At 43.5% G+C, this 17,971-nt stretch overlaps 1 protein-coding gene across 3 annotated transcripts in view; it reads right to left on the bottom strand.

Moving 5' to 3' along the window:
• Positions 1–17,971, bottom strand: part of FYN (FYN proto-oncogene, Src family tyrosine kinase) — a 211,467-nt gene that overhangs the window by 164,703 nt on the left and 28,793 nt on the right. The gene's annotated exons all lie outside the window — the stretch shown is intronic.

Below are 17,971 nucleotides of genomic sequence, written 5' to 3'. Positions count from 1 at the left end.
GTAAGTATACTTAACACTGCTGAACTTACACACTTAAAATGATTCAGAGGGTAGATTTTCTGTCACGTGTATTTCACCACGATTACAATATATTCAACAGTCTTTGCAGAGAAGCCTTTCAATGCTAAAGTGCTCTGGGAATCCCCAGGAGGGGACCCAGCAGGCAGTTTGTCCCGGCTTATCTGGCCACAGCTCCCACCTAACTTTTTTTTTTTTTTTTAAACAGAGCATCCTGTGGGACCACAGTGCTTCAGAACACACTTTACAAAACACTGAAAAACTGCTGTAAAATAGGAAATCCTATTTTTCATATTTACATAAAGGAAGGCAAGAATCCTGAAGCCAGATTTTCAAAACAGTTTTAACACACCACATCCTGCTAGAGGAGAACCAGATCCTATCCTCAACTGTGCTACTGATTAGCCATGTGGTCTCGAATAATCTCTACTCTTTCTCCTCTGACGTAAGCTCAACCTATCTCACCGATTTGTGGCGAAATCTAATGAGAAAACATAAGTGAAAGATCCTGAAAAGTACCAAGTGCTATTCGAACAGTAAGATAATTACTAAGTTCTTAGGCTTATTCAGGTGCAGCAGACAACATCAGGCAGCATTAAGAGCTCAGAATATTTATTAGGCACCAGACAGGCACTAATAATGGAGATGAAAGAGATGGGGAAAAGAAGAACCATAGGCTGAGAAGTCCTTGTAGTGCAGCAAAAAGGGAGACCGGGAGCCAGAAAACACAGGTTCCAAAGCTGATTTCATTGCTGTCTGACCTTGGACTAGTCATTTAACCTCCCTGACTCTCAGCTTGCTCAGCTGTCAGATGAGGTAGTAGGAGGTCACCTCATAGGTCACCCCCAGCTATATGAGTCTATGAAATACTGAAACAGATGTGCCAGGTAACTGCATGGCTCTTTTGCTAGACACCCTGTGCCTCGCTCTGTGCTAGGACGCAGGGATGGGCAGTTCACTGCCTCTGTGCTCCCTGACAAGCAAAGAGGGGGCCAACAGCCTCCACAGCAGCAGCAGAAGATGAGGCCGTGCATACGGGGGTGTCTGGGACTCCTTTCCTTGTGAATTACTATTAATAATAATTTGTATTATTCTTCTAGACCCTTGCCTCCACACTTTCAAAAAAAGTGTTTCCAAAGTATCTTTATTGAACTACTGACTCAACTGAGCCAGGTAAATGGGGGCGGGGGGGGGGTGTTGCTGAATGAACAGAAGTACAGACTTCCACAGAAATACCCAGTCCTGGGGACCCATCTTCCTGCAGGTTCAGTGACTACGAACGGAAAAGGCGAGACGCCCAAGCACCGCTTGTCAGCAGGTGGACAACCTGTCCTAGCTGCTCTCTTGGGGGGACACAGTGTCCCTGGTGCAGGAAGATAGGACAGCAGTGGTTGGAAAGGAACACGCAAGGGACCTGGGCGAAGAAGGAGTCCCTGGGGGCAGCGGGAGCAGGACAGTGGCCCCAGAGTGAAGGAGCTGGCGGGTTTGAATTTGCTGTGTGTGGTGACAGGGAATCCCCAGAGGTGCCCAAGCAGGTAGGGCTCAAGGGAAAGTGTGCTTGGATGAGGCTGACCACATACACAGAAGACTCTGAGTCCCAAAGGAGTGGCAGGGTGGTGCTGGGAGAGGGAGTGCAGGGGAGAGAGGCTGGGACGGTTTTAAGGACAGCTGTGGAAGGCTGGCGCTAAGGTGGTGCTGATAAACAACAGAAGGGATGTCAGTGGTGGCTCTGAGGAAAGAACACGTGATAAAAAGCTATCAATGTGTTGGACGCACGGAGGAAGAGAGGAGGCTTGTTCTTAGCTTCTGGGGAGATGGGGCAAAGGAAGAAGGTGATGACTATCTGTAATGACTGAGGAAATAAGGAGAAGCATGAGAAATCGGTAGCGGTGGAAAAGGGACCTCTGTTCCTGTCACATTTAAACTGAGTTGGTAAATGAAGATACTGAGTAAAAATGTCCTATGGAGAAAAGGTGTAAATAAAAATAGCTTTGTAGACATATAGACACAGGAGAGACTAGGCATGGTGGCGGGGGGGAGTGGAGCGGGGTGTGTGTGTGCACATCCGAAGGGGCTGTTTGTACAACTGGCATTTTGATTAAGGATTCATATCTCTGGATCCATGACTAGGCATTCAGGGGGTCCAGAGACCTACTCCTGAGTAGCATACTGTACCTGTGATTGCATGTATATGTTTTTCTGAATGGAGAATTCCTAGCTTTCATCTGGTGCTCAAAAAGGCCCCTAAACAGTGGTTTAGTTGGTATTAAGGTCCTCAATGCTTGATGGAAAACTTCTCTCCTATCTGCTTGACAAATCTGCCATATCAGAGCACATCAAGAATAAGGTGCTAAAACTGTATTTATTACCAAATGTAAGAACCAAGGAATATTCTCCTATCACCTTGTCAAAATTAAGGTACCTTATAACACTCCAAAGATACTGACATTGGCAAACATATTTAACGCAAATCTTTTAAATTAAAAATGTTAAAAGCATATTTAGAGCCTTGAAAGTACAGGTTTCTTGCAAAAAGTTTACTATGTACGGTACTTTAATGTACGGTACTTTAGAGCCTTGAAAGTACAGGTTTCTTGCAAAAAGTTTACTATGTACGGTACTTTAATATAAGGGTATCTGGATTTGTTAACATTCACAGTTAGATTCAAAGACCTGCCAAAAACACTCATTGGAGCTACTTTTAACAGTCATGACATTTTTTTTTTTCCGAAAGGATGTTATCAAGTAGACTGTGCAGTAATGACTATAAATACATGACATGCCTGAGTTACTATAAATAAATATTGCACATTCTCCCAACCCATTTAATTACCGTTCACCTAAAGCAGTGCAATTAAGAAACCGTGTTAAATTCTGAAAATGGGAAAAGCCCTCCTGTCTCTCTTAGGTAGTTTTACAAGCCTAACAATAGACTTAATGAAGCCTTTTAAAAGAAGGACAATGACATTAAAATGACCGGGGCGTGTAAAAATTCATTACATAGATCTTCCTGCTGTCTGATGGATTAAATGCCTCATCACACCCTGGAGAGAAGTAGGAACAAAGAATAAAGAAAAATCACAACTTTCTGAGTGAACTTCTTATGCCTGAGAATTAACCTGGTCCCAAAAATCGCACAGGACTTCACCCTACACACCAAGTGCAAAGAAGATATGCCTGGTATCAGATAAATGATGGCATGGCCCTAGGAGCACTGCTGGCTTGCTGAATACAAACTGACATTACAATCCATGTCGTGATGATGTTAAACAACAATGCTACAAGTTTATGTAGCTCCTCCCTTGAGAAATGATAAGGGCTACAAAACAAAGTCCACTCCCCTGGGACTGTCTGGGACTGTCAGCACCCATTACCCTCAAGTTCCCCCCCACCACAAAGACAGCACCAACTGACTGATTTTTGTTAAATGTATTCCTAAGTGTTTCATGTTTTTCTGTGCTTATTATACACAGAATTGTTTCTTTAGCTTCACTTTCTACCTATTAGCTATAGAAATAGAATTGATTTTTGTATATTGACCTTGTATCCTGTGACTTTACTAAGTTCAGTTAGTTCTTTCTAGTAGCAGTTGTATATATTCCTTAGAATTTGTCTATATAAACTGCCATGTTGCCTACAAATAAAGACAACTTTACTTCTTCCCATCCAATCTCTATGCCTTTTATTTCTTGTCCTTACTCTCTTCTCTTTCTTAAAGAGCTACAACCGCCTGTAGGAAGTTCCTGCCGAGGCACTCTGGTTTGCCTTATGTCATTTTGGGCCCTTGTAGGGCCATGGAGATTGGGCCACGGAGAACTGTGGCCTTGGGCAGAAAGATCCTGATCCTACCAAGCCATCTGCAGAAGACAAGGGGGCCTGATTCAGAGCCTCAAACTTTAAGGGACAAGAATTTACAGTTGATTTTCTCTGGTTTAATTACTTGTATCTCTCAAGATGTTGACACGTTAAAAAAAAAGAAATACTCTAATGAATTACTGAATCTTTGGGATTTTGAGCTAGTAGGGCCCTTGGAGATTAAACCTCTCATTTTACAACAAAAGTGAGGCTCAGCCTGTCCAGTGACTTGCTCAAGAGCAGCAAGAGGCAGAGAACAGGTCTGCTGTTCTGGACAGGACATGAACTGAGAGTTCAGAGACCTGGATTCTAGTCTTGAGTAGGTCAGGAATGTACTCTGCCCTAACAGACTGTGAGTCTAAGAGTCTAGGGGAGAGCTCAGATACCTGAGTCTTGGTCCAAGTAGGTGGGATGACTTGGGACCATGTGAATATGGGCATCTTTTTTTGAACCCTGGGCAAGATTACACTTTCCACTGCGTAGCCAATCTGCAGCTGGCTTTACTATTAAGAAATGGATTTTCCTCTCCCTGCCCCCAATAAACTTACTCTGAAATAAGTTAGAAACTACAATCCATAGAGTGTCTCGGGCCCCTGTTTACATCAACTGCTGAATATGATCATCTCATATAATCACAAAGTCTAAAAAGCTCCGTTTAGGGCTTCCCGGGTGGCACAGTGGTTGAGAGTCCACCTGCCGATGCAGGGGACACGGGTTCGTGCCCCGGTCCGGGAAGTTCCCACACACCGCGGAGCGGCTGGGCCTGTGAGCCATGGCCGCTGAGCCTGCGCATCCAGAGCCTGTGCTCCGCAACAGGAGAGGCCACAGCAGTGAGAGGCCCGCGTACCACAAAAAATATAAATAAAAAAAATAAAAAGCTCTGTTTAACGTCTTAGAGTTCACACACAGTCCCCAGGGATCCTGGCTGAATTCTTCCCATACATATTTTTTGTACCTGTCTCTTAGAAGAACTTGGCAGAGCTAAGAAAATCACCAGCCTGTTTAGCAAGCATATAACATGTTTCCTCCTCACTAGCAGAGGGACATTAACAAGGATGTCCTCAAATTAGCAAGCATATTTCTGCCAATCAAATAATGTATTTGAACAGCTGAAACTCTAGGACTTTAGAAGGTCCAGTTCTTCAAATTTCCCCTCCTGTCACAAAAAGCATTCTTACTCATCAATCACTTCTCTAAAATAACCATCAGTTGTCACTGCTAAAAAAGAAGTTCCAAGAGGTCAAAAGTATTTACTGGGATCAGAGTGAGGCCCCAACTAGACAAAATAGAAACCAGACAATAAAAGAGCATCAGTCATAGCTGTTGGGTGTGTGTGGGCAAAGCTTGTTTCACCAAAAAAGGGGAAGCTGGGAGGAACCACTTTACTAGCTACTTGCACAGAGGGTCTTAGGAATATCACCCCATTTGACTGATAAACCTATGGAGGTAAAAATAACATCTTTAGCTCCCGAGGAACCCAGTTAAGTAGCTTGACCAAGGCCAAACAGCTGGTTAACGGTACAGTGGCAATTTGAATCCAGATTGATCTCTCTTTCCATCCTGTTGATTAATTTTATTATAAAAGTAATATAACCACACTGAGAAGAAAATCCCTATAATCTCATTACCCAAATACAACCACTAGCATTTTGGTATAATTTTTGTAGGCTTTTCCCACCCATGCATTTTGCTTTCAAAATTAGGATTATATTCCACAGACAATTTGGTATTCTGCTTTTTTCCTACTTAACAAACTAAACATTTGTCCAGCTTATTTAACAATTTTTACAATCATTTTAACTAATATATAATGTTCCACTGAGTAGACGTGTTATAGTTTATATAATGAGACCTCAATTGTGGAAAACTGAGGTTCTTTTACATTTTTTTGGCAAAGCACAGGTGTTACTTTCAGCATACCACGCTGCTTTCCCAAATGTGTAATGGCACCATCAAAAGATAATACTAATCAACAGATGATGAGAAACTGTGATTAAAACATTCTGAAAATGCCACCATACTGAGCTCTTTGGCCTGGAATCAAATAAATTGGATGAATGCTATTAATGAAGGGTGGGTGACCCAAAAATAACAAGTTAAAAAAAGCTGCCCTTCTGAGACTCCAGAGAACACGTGCTCTTAATGGTTTAATGCTCTACTTTCAGTTTCATAGGAATGCCAACAAAAGACATTACCCTCGCTCAAACCTAGATTTGGAAGAGTGGAAATTCTTTGAAAAGAGAACAGATCCTATCAGCTTTACATATAACAATGGTCAGGATTTACAAATAAGGCCAAAATACTCACCTAGGAACGGGTCATATTTCACAGTTAATTTGCTATTCAAACTGCCACAGCCCCATGTTTCTCAGGTCAAGTGAATGAGCCACCAGAGAGCAGCTCTGAGTTCTCATCTGAGGTCAAAGAAGTAGCACTGTCGTACCCTGCGCCAGGTTACTGAACTTAGAAAATACAAAGCATGGCCGTCAGAAAAATCTCCTGTGTTTGGAGAAAGCAATCTCCAAAACATTTGTGTGCCTCTGTGTGGATATGTTTTGAAAGCTTTACTAGAATCCATGACACCCTCAGTTTGATGTGGAAACAGACACTTAAATGGCTGGCAGCGTCTATTTGCCCCCCCCCAGACAGAGAACTAAAGGTTCTTGCTGGTCGGGGAAAACTGAGTGAAAATGGAGAGGACTGGGTTTTTCATTCCTACCGAGATGGAACCTGTTCTCTAATGACAATGTGACTACGGTCCATGCAAGATAACCTTTCACCCTTCCCACAACGGTTATTTTGAACCTAAACATCCTCTCCATATCCCCAGCTGTCTCTACCCCACACTTTGATGGGGAGTTGTACTTCATCAAACCCTAATGACATCCTTTACCTCGCCAATATTTAGCTAATCCTGCATTTCATCTTCCCTTCAGACTTCCCCTTCTCTTAAAAGTTAATCTGTATACTCATGGGAATGTCCAACGGAAAGTCCAAGTATAACTACTTTGGAAAACAATTTGGTATTACCCAGTAAAGCTGAAGATGCACGTACTCTAAGACCCAGAAATTCTTCTCTTAGGTACCTATTCTAGAGAAACTGTTTGCAGCAGGACACACATAAAAGAATGTTCATAGCAGGACTGTTTAAAATAGGACAAAATTGGAAATGACCCACATGTCCATCAGGAGGAGACTGGATAAATGAATTGTGGTGTATTCATACAATGCAAGACCACACAAAGGTGAAGAGAAATGAATTTCATGCATGTCACTTCATGCGTCAGTAGCGATGAATCTTAAAAAATAAATACTGATTGAAAAAAGCAAATGGTACAAGAATACCATTTGTACATAGCCCCGAGGCAAACAAAACTTAATAATAGATTGCTTAGGGAAACACACTTCCACAGAAAAGCCAGGAAATGACAAACACAAAAATTCAAAACAGTGTTTCCTTTGAAGGGGAGCGGTATGGCCAAGGAGGAACACACAGGGGCTTCCACAGCACTGGTGATCCTCTAGTTCTTAAGCTGCAAGATGGGTACACGGGTGGTTGTATTCCTCTCTCTCCATGCAGGTATATATGTATGAATCTGACACGCATACACACTCCTTTGAATGCATATATATTCCTGTGCATACATCACCACCATAATTTTTCATGTGGCTCTGCACCTGGACCCACCTCCCTGGCGCTCTGACCCTCCACGGAGCGCTCAGTGTGGACCCTGGCCTTAAACTGAGTGCTTGCTCCGACTGACTCCCTGCTCCACTCAAAATGACAGCCACTGAAGACCCAACATGACGGTCTGCGCTCCCCACACAGACTTACCTGGAGCACTTATCCAGGCCATCGTGGATGGGAAGGTAAACTCTGCGGTGACTTCTCCCTCAGAACGTGGTGCCAACCACGTTGCAAGGGGACCTGAAATGCCACTCAGAGTGCACCGGCCTTTTGCTAAGTCACGGTGAGGAGCTGTAGGCGGCAGTGCTGGCCCAGATCTCCCACGCCCGACCCAACCACAGGGTCTCCTGCTGCTCCTGAGAAGCTTGTCAAGTTTACTCCATCATGTGACTGCTGCCCAGCCTGACTTCCCCAACTACTCTTTCCTCATTCCTGTAAAATGACCTCAAGTCACTCATCTCTCAGACACCCCGGCTTCCAAACTTGGCATAATTCTTTATCCTTTCTTCTCCTCTTTTACCAGAAATGTCTGAGATTACTTTTTGCTCTAACCTTAGTTAGACTCTCCCAGGAATCTTGATCTTGGTACCACGGCCTTAATTTAGACAAAAGAAGAGTTCTTATTGGATTTATTCTATTTCAGGAATGTTTATTCTAAAAGCTTCTATTTCCTACTCAAAAATGAAAACTGATAAAGAAATTCTTTCAAAAGCAATTAGATTTGGCAAATAGTTTTTTAACTTCAGTTTGTCTCCCCTATTTGGTAGACTTCTTGTGGAAAAAATACATAAATTGTAGCCACTTTCCTGGAGATCTGAATCTAGTTAATTTGATTTTCTTCAAAAATGTTTCATACCATCTGCATCATAACATGGAAACAGAACAGCACAGCCCCATTTTAACTTTAATGGGCCTATTTTCATTTGATCACAGAAGCCATAATAAAGAATGAATAGGAAAAAAAATGACAAGAAAAAGTAAGGAAAGGTTTATGCAAAGAGGTGGTAAGATACTGTGAAGCAACTCTACACTCAGCCCTGTAAGGGGCGTGATGCCGGATCACAGAGAGGGGGCCGGGCTAGGTGGATGGCTTTAACAGAGAATTCAGACAGCGTTCAGCCATAAGCAGAGAAACTGAAGACATGTCTGAAACACCAGGCCAGGGAAGGTAATTCCAAAGTCAGAGGTGACAAGAACCTGAGTCAGGAACATGGTCATGGGAAAACAAAGAAAAAAAGGAGGGCCCTTGGAGAAAGGCATCCAAGTTGGTCAATTCCTTCAATTTTTTTTTTTTTTTTTTTTTTTGCGGTACGCGGGCCTCTCACTGCTGTGGCCTCTCCCGTTGCGGAGCACGGGCTCCGGACACGCAGGCTCAGCGGCCATGGCGCATGGGCCCAGCTGCTCCGCGGCATGTGGGATCTTCCTGGACCGGGGCACGAACCTGTGTCCCCTGCATTGGCAGGCGGACTCTCAACCACTGCGCCACCAGGGAAGCCCAAATCCTTCAATCTGAGTGAAGAAAGCACTCAGTGATCATGGGGCCAGGGGATATGGTGATATAAGAGAAAATGCAAAAATCTGTCATTCACCATCTCAAATTTGAGCCGAAATACAGCAATGGATATTCATGGGTAAAGCATCAGTGAAATGATAGCTGCTTAGAATTCACACGCAAACAGCCCAATGGCATATGCTGATTTGGGCTCTACCCCACCACCCCCTGAAAGAAAATAAAAAACAATTTCTATATTTACAATAAAAAGGAAGCGCTTTTAATTGCACTTCTTGGTATTTACCCAAAGGAGATGAAACTTACGTCCACACAAAAACCTGTACACAGATGTGCATAGTAGCTTTTTCATAACTGCCAAAACTTGGAAGCAACCAAGATGTTCTTCAGGAGGTGAATGAATAAATAAACTGTAGTACATCTGGACAATGAAGTATGATTCAGCTCTAAGAAGAAATGAACTATCAAGCCATTAAAAGATATGGAGACAATTTAAATGCGTATCACTAACTGAAAGAAGCCAATCTGAGAAAGCTGCATACTGTGTGATTCCAACTATATGACATTCTGGAAAAGGCAAAACTATAGGGACAGTAAAAAGATCACTGGCTGCTAGAGGTTAGGGATGAGAGAAGGATGAATAGGAAGAGCACAGAGTATTTCTGGGGCAGTGAAAATACTCTGTATGATACTATAATGGTGGATATATGTCATTATACACTTGTCCAAGCCCACAGAATGTACAACACCAGGAGTGAATCCTAATGTAAACTGTGAACTCTGGGTGATAAAGATGTGTCAGTGTAAGTTCATCATCTGTAACAAATATTCCATCTGGTGGGGGACGGTAATAACTGGGGAGGCGATGCATGTGTGGGGCAGAGAGTGTATGAGAACTCTCTGTACCTTCCCCTCAATTTTTCTGTGGACCTCAAACTGCTCTAAAAAATAAAGTCTATTTGAAAAAAAACACCAAAACTTGAAAACAAAAAACAAACAAGTGCTTTTCCTGCCTTGACAGATCTTCCTCTGTAGGGTCTGAAATGATTGTTTCTGAAGCTTCTTATTTGTTCCTTCAAAAACATTACAGTTGAGCTTTGAAGAGCACAGAGAGGGGAAGTTAGGGGCACCGACCCTCTGTGCGGTCAAAAATCTACGTATAACTTTATGGTCGGCCCTCCTCTGCATCTGTGGATTCAACTGACTGCAGATTGTGCAGTATCATTAATATTTATTGAAAAACTCTGCATATAAGTGGATCATTGCATTTCAAACCCGTGTTATTCAAGGGTCAACTGCATCTAGTGTCTTCTTGTTTGTTGTATTTACCATCTAGAAAACAGTGAAGCCTGATTATATTTTTCTCTGGGCCACTGTAAAAATAGAATAAAGAAAAGTTGTTTGACTAGTAGCCAATATTTATTAATACCAAATATGAGAAAATACAGTAAATATTATGGCAGCTGTCGAAAGTTTTTAGTTCTACCAGTTCACGGGCCATATACAAAAAAATTACTCCTGACATTATATGCCAATGAGGACTCCCCCATACCTAAAACTTCACTAAGGATCACTGTAACAGCTTCTAAACTTCATGAATAGGTTTTATAAGTTACTTCATTTTCACTACCTAAGGGCTGTTCAAGGGCTGCCCCCATTATCAAATTCACTTTTTTTTTGCAATAAGTTTCCCCCTGATGCATGGGTCAAGCTCTCTGGTAAAGGAAAAACAAGTTTCCCTCCATCTGGTAACACTATAATAGGCAAAGTGGCAGTTACTTTGTTTTTTAAACTACTGTTTCCACCATCCCAAGTCTAGAAGGACCAGCTTTCAGAATATTCTTCTAAAGATGGACAAAATCTTCCCCCACACACATAAGTTACATTTGTTTGTTTTAAATTACTGTAGCATTAAATCTGATGGAGAGCAGGAGATAAAATCATGTTGTGGAAAGGAACCTTCCCCTGGCCCATTCTCCTAGCTGGTCTATGAGTCTACTCCACAGCATACGGGGGAGTGAGTCAATCCTTGGCCAGTATTGCCCAAAGAAAGGCGGACAACAAACAGAAGGCGTAAATTATGACAACACCCTCCCTTCATCAGCATCTCTTCGTCTGACTCCCATTGGGACCCTCTGGCATCTGCATCGATTTCACAGCCCCCTGTGCCTCCCCCTCAGACACTCACCGCAGCTGCAAATTGACATGTCATGATGAGCTGTTCCCCCCAACCAGTCCCCACCACATGGCTCTTCAGAGGCACAGTCAGGACTTACTCAAGCCCCTGGGCCCACACCCTCTTTCCACTGCTTCAGGCTGCCTGTGCTCGGCCCTGGAGCCATCTCGCTTTCTCCTGGCAGCCTTATGGGAAGGACTATGCAAACGCATGCACTGTTTCATACCTTCTTCTCTTAACAGAAACAATCCACTTCCTTTCCTTCACTTTATGCCCTGCCTGTATTCAGTAGTGGCACATTTCACAGCTTCATGAACAACCCCATGGCTTCCGAGAAGCCGCCGTGTTCACCTGCTGCTGCTCAGTGGGGAATGCTCTCCTCAGACCACGTGTAACCCGCAAAGGAGCATCAGTCTTCAGTGGCGTCGAACCCTTAAAACAAAGATCAGGGCTCCACATCTGAGTACGGGGTTCTAGTCCCTCCTTCAGAATCACCCACGAGCTGATGCCCCAGGGGTGCTACAGGAAGTGGGGCTCAGGACTGAAACCCACGGACATCAGTGAGAGCAAACGGGTACCTCTGCCCTCCAAGCAGTGAATAACCAAGTACTCTACCAACTCTCCCTTCCCGTGGCACTGCCTCTATCTCAGGGCACTTTCACGGGACTGTCAGAGTGATAAATTATAGACACAGAGCACCCTGATGCCAGCAAAGCTCGGGACAGTCACTCAAAACATAGCTGAGCAAGGTGGGAAACCCTGGTCCAAGTGACAATTGGGTTTGGTGGACTCAGAGCTGACTGGATGGCCCTCCCGAGGGCACAAACATCACAGGGAGCAACACTGACTTGGAGGGAGGACCTTGTACAGCAGGGCTTGGGAGGTTCATCATCTTTGGTTAAGACGTTTTCATCAAGATGTGCTTATGGAGATCACAAATAATTCTCAGCTGAAAGGGGGTAGTTAATTAATCGCAAGAAAGAACATACACCTAAAACTAACACAACATTGTAAATCAACTATACTCCAATAAAAATTTTTTAAAAAGTAAAGGAGCCAAGACAGAAAAAAGAAAGAACAGAGATTTTAAAGGATTTCAACCGGCTGAAATGGCCACTAGAACTGACTAAAACAACAACAAAATCCTCCCAAGTTAAAAGATAAAATCCTGCTTTTGACTGTTAAAAGAAATCTATTGCATAAATGTAGGATGATGTCGGTACCTGCCCCATACCCTCCAATGTGCTCAGCTGGGACAACTCACCCTATTCATAAGCTCTGCTAGTGACCCTGACCCCAGGCTCTGGGTGGGAGAGGCTCCAGGCCACTGACATTCCGACTCCCATCAATGTTATGACTCTGACTTCAGACCTGGGGCTGCCTTTTACTCTTTGGGCTCAGTCTCCTGTCCTGGGCCCCACCCCGTTTCAGCAGTTGATCCTGTAATTCATTCTTGGACCCAACTCTTCTACAGCGTCCTGGCTGCGGTCTTGTCCCCATACACTAGCACTCCTCCTATCTGGCCCCTCGACCCGCTCAGCCAGACGACGCTGCTGCCAAACATCTGCCCATCTAGACTGCCACCTCTGGAAGGATTCCCCCGAGGCTATGCCTTCCCAACTGTCCTAACTGCCTCTCGTCACAGCCTGCTGCTCTTATGTCCCCATGCGATCTGTGTCCCCAGGCCACGGATCTGTCTGTTCTCTGGATTCCCGTCTGGATTATATTCTGGATCCCCAGCTGATCCCACCCTGCTCCTGACAGAAGCCCGGCTCTTTTACATGGCAGGGGCAAAGGGGATGGGTTTAAAGCAATTCATATTTTAAGGTCTTAAGGATTTTTATTGAATGCAAGCTCAGTGCAAGCGGAAGGTGCCACAGAGAGGCTGAATGAGAGACGTGATCCTGGTCTGTACTGGTATCTCATTTAATGATGCAGAAAACACGTGCATCTCACAGGCCTAATAGTCTTAGGTGTAGAGTCCTTACTCTACACTGGCCGAGCCATCTCTGAAGTACTGTCCGTGTCTGAGTGCCATGCTCTTAAAGAGACAGTGACAGAAAGGGAATGCATCCAGGAGAAAGTAACCAGAATAACAGAATTCCTGACATGAGGTAATGTAAGAATATTTGGAAGAACCAGGGCTATTGGCCTAGGAAAGGAGGATTTGCAGGGATGGGGTTTTCAGGTGAAGAGCTCTCACGTGAAGAAAGACCTAAAGGCTTATATTACGAGAGACAGCTTGGAGATCTGCAGGAACACAGTGGAAGAGGGGCTGAGGCAGTTAAGTGCTGGTCCCGCTCCACTCCTGACTCAGTGACCCTGCCTCTCTAACCTCAGTTTCCCCCTCAGACTGGAGGATCTGATTTCAAAGGCCCCTCCTGGCTCTCAGAGCTCATAATTCTTCACCCTTACATTAAGCCCAATCTGAGAAAGAAGACAGGCCTGGCCTGGCCTGCTTGGAGGCCTGGGAGACAAGGTCAGTTCTTAGGTCTTCCAAGTGGCCCCTTCCAGGAAAATCAAATTCACTCAAGTAACATGTAAAATAAGTAGTAGCAGGCTTCACGTTTCAGGAAATGAAAAATACAGAAATTCCCCAAGAGAAGGCGTGAGAGGCAGAAAAACTCTACCCCTCCCTTAGATAGTCGCTTCCTAATCCCTGCAATCTGTGAATAGTATCTTACATGGCATGCTGTGAGATGATAAAGTTAAGGTCGCCCAGAGGAGAGCTGATCCTGGATTAGCTGGTGGGCTCTCAAAGCCATCACAGGCATCCTTACAAGAGGGATGCAGAGGGCGATGGGATAGAGATGCACAGGGAAGAAGGTAACGTGAAGGCAGAGGTAGGGATTGGAGAGATGTGGCCACCAGTCAAGGAGCACCTAGAGTCACCAAAGGCTGGAAGAGAGAGACAAGCAACCGATTCTGCCCCAAAGCCTCTGACGGGGATGCATTTCTGCTGACATCTTAACACTGGACTCTGACTCCAAAACCACAAGAGAATAAATCTCTGTTGTTTTAAGACACCGAGTTTGTGGTCATTTCTTAGGACAGCCACAGCAAACTAATATGGAAGGTTTTCTGCTTAAATAAAATGTTGTTATGGGCCCAAAGTGGGCAGTAATAGCCTCCTTTAAGGGAAAAGATCGATTTTTAATGTGTCTTTATGGCCTATTCCATACTAGACTCAGAACAAGTGCAGCTCTGCTTTTAAAAGTGTTTGGGGCAGTGACAAAAGCATCTTTTAAGCCATTGTGCATGCATATTTTACCAGTAATCTCTCCTTCACCCACAAATTCAGCAGACAACAAATCTAAGCAGGGTAGACAACCAGAAGACTCCAACCTCCATCCAGCAGGCCTGGCTGCCGTGGAACAGAATATGCAGCATCTCGTGGCAGAGATGGGAGGAGGAAGCCTCTGGAGTAGGAGGGAGCTAGTCTTTATTCTCTATTGTAATGTGGGCAGTGTTTCTCCCCACCCTCGCCTGGCAACATCCAGCTCTTGGAGAATGATGAATGCTACTGAGATGAGCAATATAATGACATGATCCCCCAGCCTAAGAACCAGCTGTGGAAAGAGAATGAGGGTCCCGCAGGCCTCCCCAGACTCCCACCACCATCTCTGTAAGTCACTCTCACGCTGTCACTGAGGGGACCACCAGGTGGCACCAGGTCAGGTTTCAGGAAATGGTTCCCCTTTTGAGTTTCTAATGTCTCCTTGATAAAAACATCATTACTATTTTAAAAGCCACAAATAAAGGAGAAAGTCCTTTTAAAATCAGGGAAGAGAAAATGAAAGGTACGTATAAAACTGCCAGTTTGATGACAGGAGGCTGATGATGATTCATCTGTCTTCTGCTCAAGAGAACCTCAGTACAAGAGAACCTCCGTTGTGCAGTGGAAAGAGACCAAGACCTAGTTTAGATCTTCTGCTTCCTAGATTCAAGTCCTTGGGTCAATCATTTCGTTTCTGTTGAGCTTCGTTTTCCTCACATGTAAACCAGAATAAGATGACATGTGGTCTAAACAGTGGTTGGCCCACCTGAGTTCATTAATGTTTGAGGAGAGGATGAATTAACTGCTCTGCATCCAGGACTAGACAACGTAATATTGTTACCTGTAGTTCTTCCAACTGCCACCAGTAACTGCCTGGGTTTATAATATCTAGGAAGAGGGATCTTTTATTATCTTGGAAATTCAAACTAACAGAGGGCATGTTTTTTCTTCTTGGACAGCAGTGCTTAGTTTTACAATCCAGAGATTTATGTAGAAGAAAGTTGGTCAGTTATTATGGGTGATGCATAACAACTATTTTTCATCCAGGACTACAAATGTTTGCTCTTCAGTCTAAAACAGAATTCTGTGCAAGTTCCTCGCTCCTAAACACACACACTCCCCCACCCCCAACCAAAAGCCATTCCCTTTTCTAGATCCCTAGTCACCAGGAAAGCAGTCTGTGTGGAGCCTGGCCCTTACTCAGTGAAACAGATGCTGGTCTTTCCTGATGCCCAGTCACCAGTAGAATGGGTCAGTATGTGTGTGAGGCTGGGGCAGGGGGCGTGGAGAATGGAAGCTCATTGGGCATCCTATAGGCCCTGGGGCTAAACTTGGCATCCCACAGGTCCCTAGGCATGGGTTTCAGAGGGCCTAAGGGACCCACAAGCACCTGCTGAGCCCTCCCCTACATTCAGGAAGGGTGGCTTCTATGGACAGCACAGAGTTCTGCTTATGCTGTCCCTCCTCTTCACTCTCTCTCCTCCTCCTTAGAGCAAGCAGTGAGGTGATGCACCCAGCACCGACCCCCAACACGCTGCCCCTGGAGACACATCTGCATGCCTTCCCAGTGACCAGCATGCTCAAGCCTTCGGACACTCCGTATAAGCCCTGCTGATCCTCTGACCCTGGAAATTGTATTCCCCCAACTAAAGGAAAATATGAATTATTTTTTCCTCTTCCCAACCAGCTGTTAGGAATCACATACACATGACTTTAAAGCTCAGTGCCTAATGCAGTCTTGAATTTTGAACCCTTCACTGTTTAGAAAGAGGTGGTTTTTTTTTTAATAAGACTATTAGCCTCACAATAAGAATCTAGGGTATTTTTAATCATTTCTCTTGGGACTTAGTAAAACAAAAGAAAGACTGAAAAATGGAGTAACTTCTATGTACATTCTACATTTACATACAGACTAACACATTTCAAGGAATTCACTGAGAGAAAGGAAACAACTCTAAAGCAGGAGGTAATTTTTTAATTTACTTTTCTTTCTGAATGACAATTTTAGTTGAGGTGGCCTCCGTGTCTATCAAACAGACAGTAGTATTTTGGCCATATTTGTGGCCTGAAGGCAGCTATCTAAGCCCTGTGAACAGCTGGAATAGCAGTACAGGAATTCTTGGTCTCACTGAAACTACAGATATGACAAGGGTCTCTCTCGAGGCAGGCGCCAAAATACTTTAATCATGCTAGACAAAGGCCATGTAGGGTACACGAAAATCAAACCTGTCTCCTCAGAACTTGGAGAGTAGTTATGACCAAAGAGGTGTTATTTTAATCAAATTCATTTAAATCATGGTTTAAATTACTAAATAAGATGACTCAATCTTTTCAGCTTTTTATTTTAAAAAGTACATTTTGTTTTGCTGGCATAAAAACAAAACTACATACTCTTTAAAATTCAGTTGAGGATGGGTTTCACTTTTAGAAGAAACATACATTTTATAAAAGTATAAAATATACTTTTATAAGAATATACACCTTATATATTTAGATCAGTTATTTATGGAAACCATACTCGAAATGTATCTCTCAATAACTCTAGAAGAGTCTGTGAAAAAAATTGTTTAATGTTTCCTTTGTGTTCTTACTGCTCCTCCCTTGATAATCTTCAGATTTGCTTTGCTTGCCCAGATTACTTCATTCTTAAGAATTATCTATTCGTTTGTCTGCTTGAAACTTCGCACTTTTGGGGAGAAAGCCAGGGAGTGATTGATTGTCTTATCTCCATATAATGCTATTAACAAGCATGATTTCCACAGATAAAACCCATAGATGGAGAGAAGAACATGATTTCTGGAGTACACAAGAAGGTTTTTTACTGTTCTACCTGCTAAGGTGGTTTTCATTGGGTCTCATTACCCCTCAATTTGGTCATGTAGCATTCAACATCTTAAGAGGGCCTACTAGGTGCAGGCTCTAGGCTTAACACATGAAGGATTCAGACCTGACAAAGCTTACATTCCAACAGGAAACAGATATTAGATGGCTATTGTACAAATAACTATACAACAACAACGATAGCTTTGAAGAAGTGCATGGTGGGAGAGCAACCCCATCCAGACTGGGAGTCAAGGAAGACCTCTCTAGAAAGTAATATTGATTTGTTATTACTTACTCATAAAACTTTTTAAAGAAAGGTAACACAAATATACTGTCTCAAATATTGTATCAATTCCAAGGTAAGGTGGGGTATGAGAAAGAGAAGGCTCTGGACCAGACAGATATGACTAGAATCCTTGCTATTACTATGGTGCCTTGGGCAACTCATGGTAAGGGACATGGTCTCCTCACAGTATTGTTGTAACAGTTAAGTGTGACACATATAAAAAGCACTCAGTATGTAGTGGAAGTCCAATAAACTACAGACATAATTAATAATTACAGAGTGTATGCTGATTTATCTTGGAGCTTTGCCATGTCAAAGCTAATTTTCCTTCCACAGTT

The sequence above is a fragment of the Mesoplodon mirus genome, assembly GCF_964341445.2.
Source record: "Mesoplodon mirus genome assembly, chromosome: 10".
Classification (NCBI taxonomy): Eukaryota; Metazoa; Chordata; class Mammalia; order Artiodactyla; family Ziphiidae; genus Mesoplodon; species Mesoplodon mirus.
Note: the sequence above shows the minus strand (reverse complement) of the source record. Positions and strands in the feature narration are given on the sequence as shown.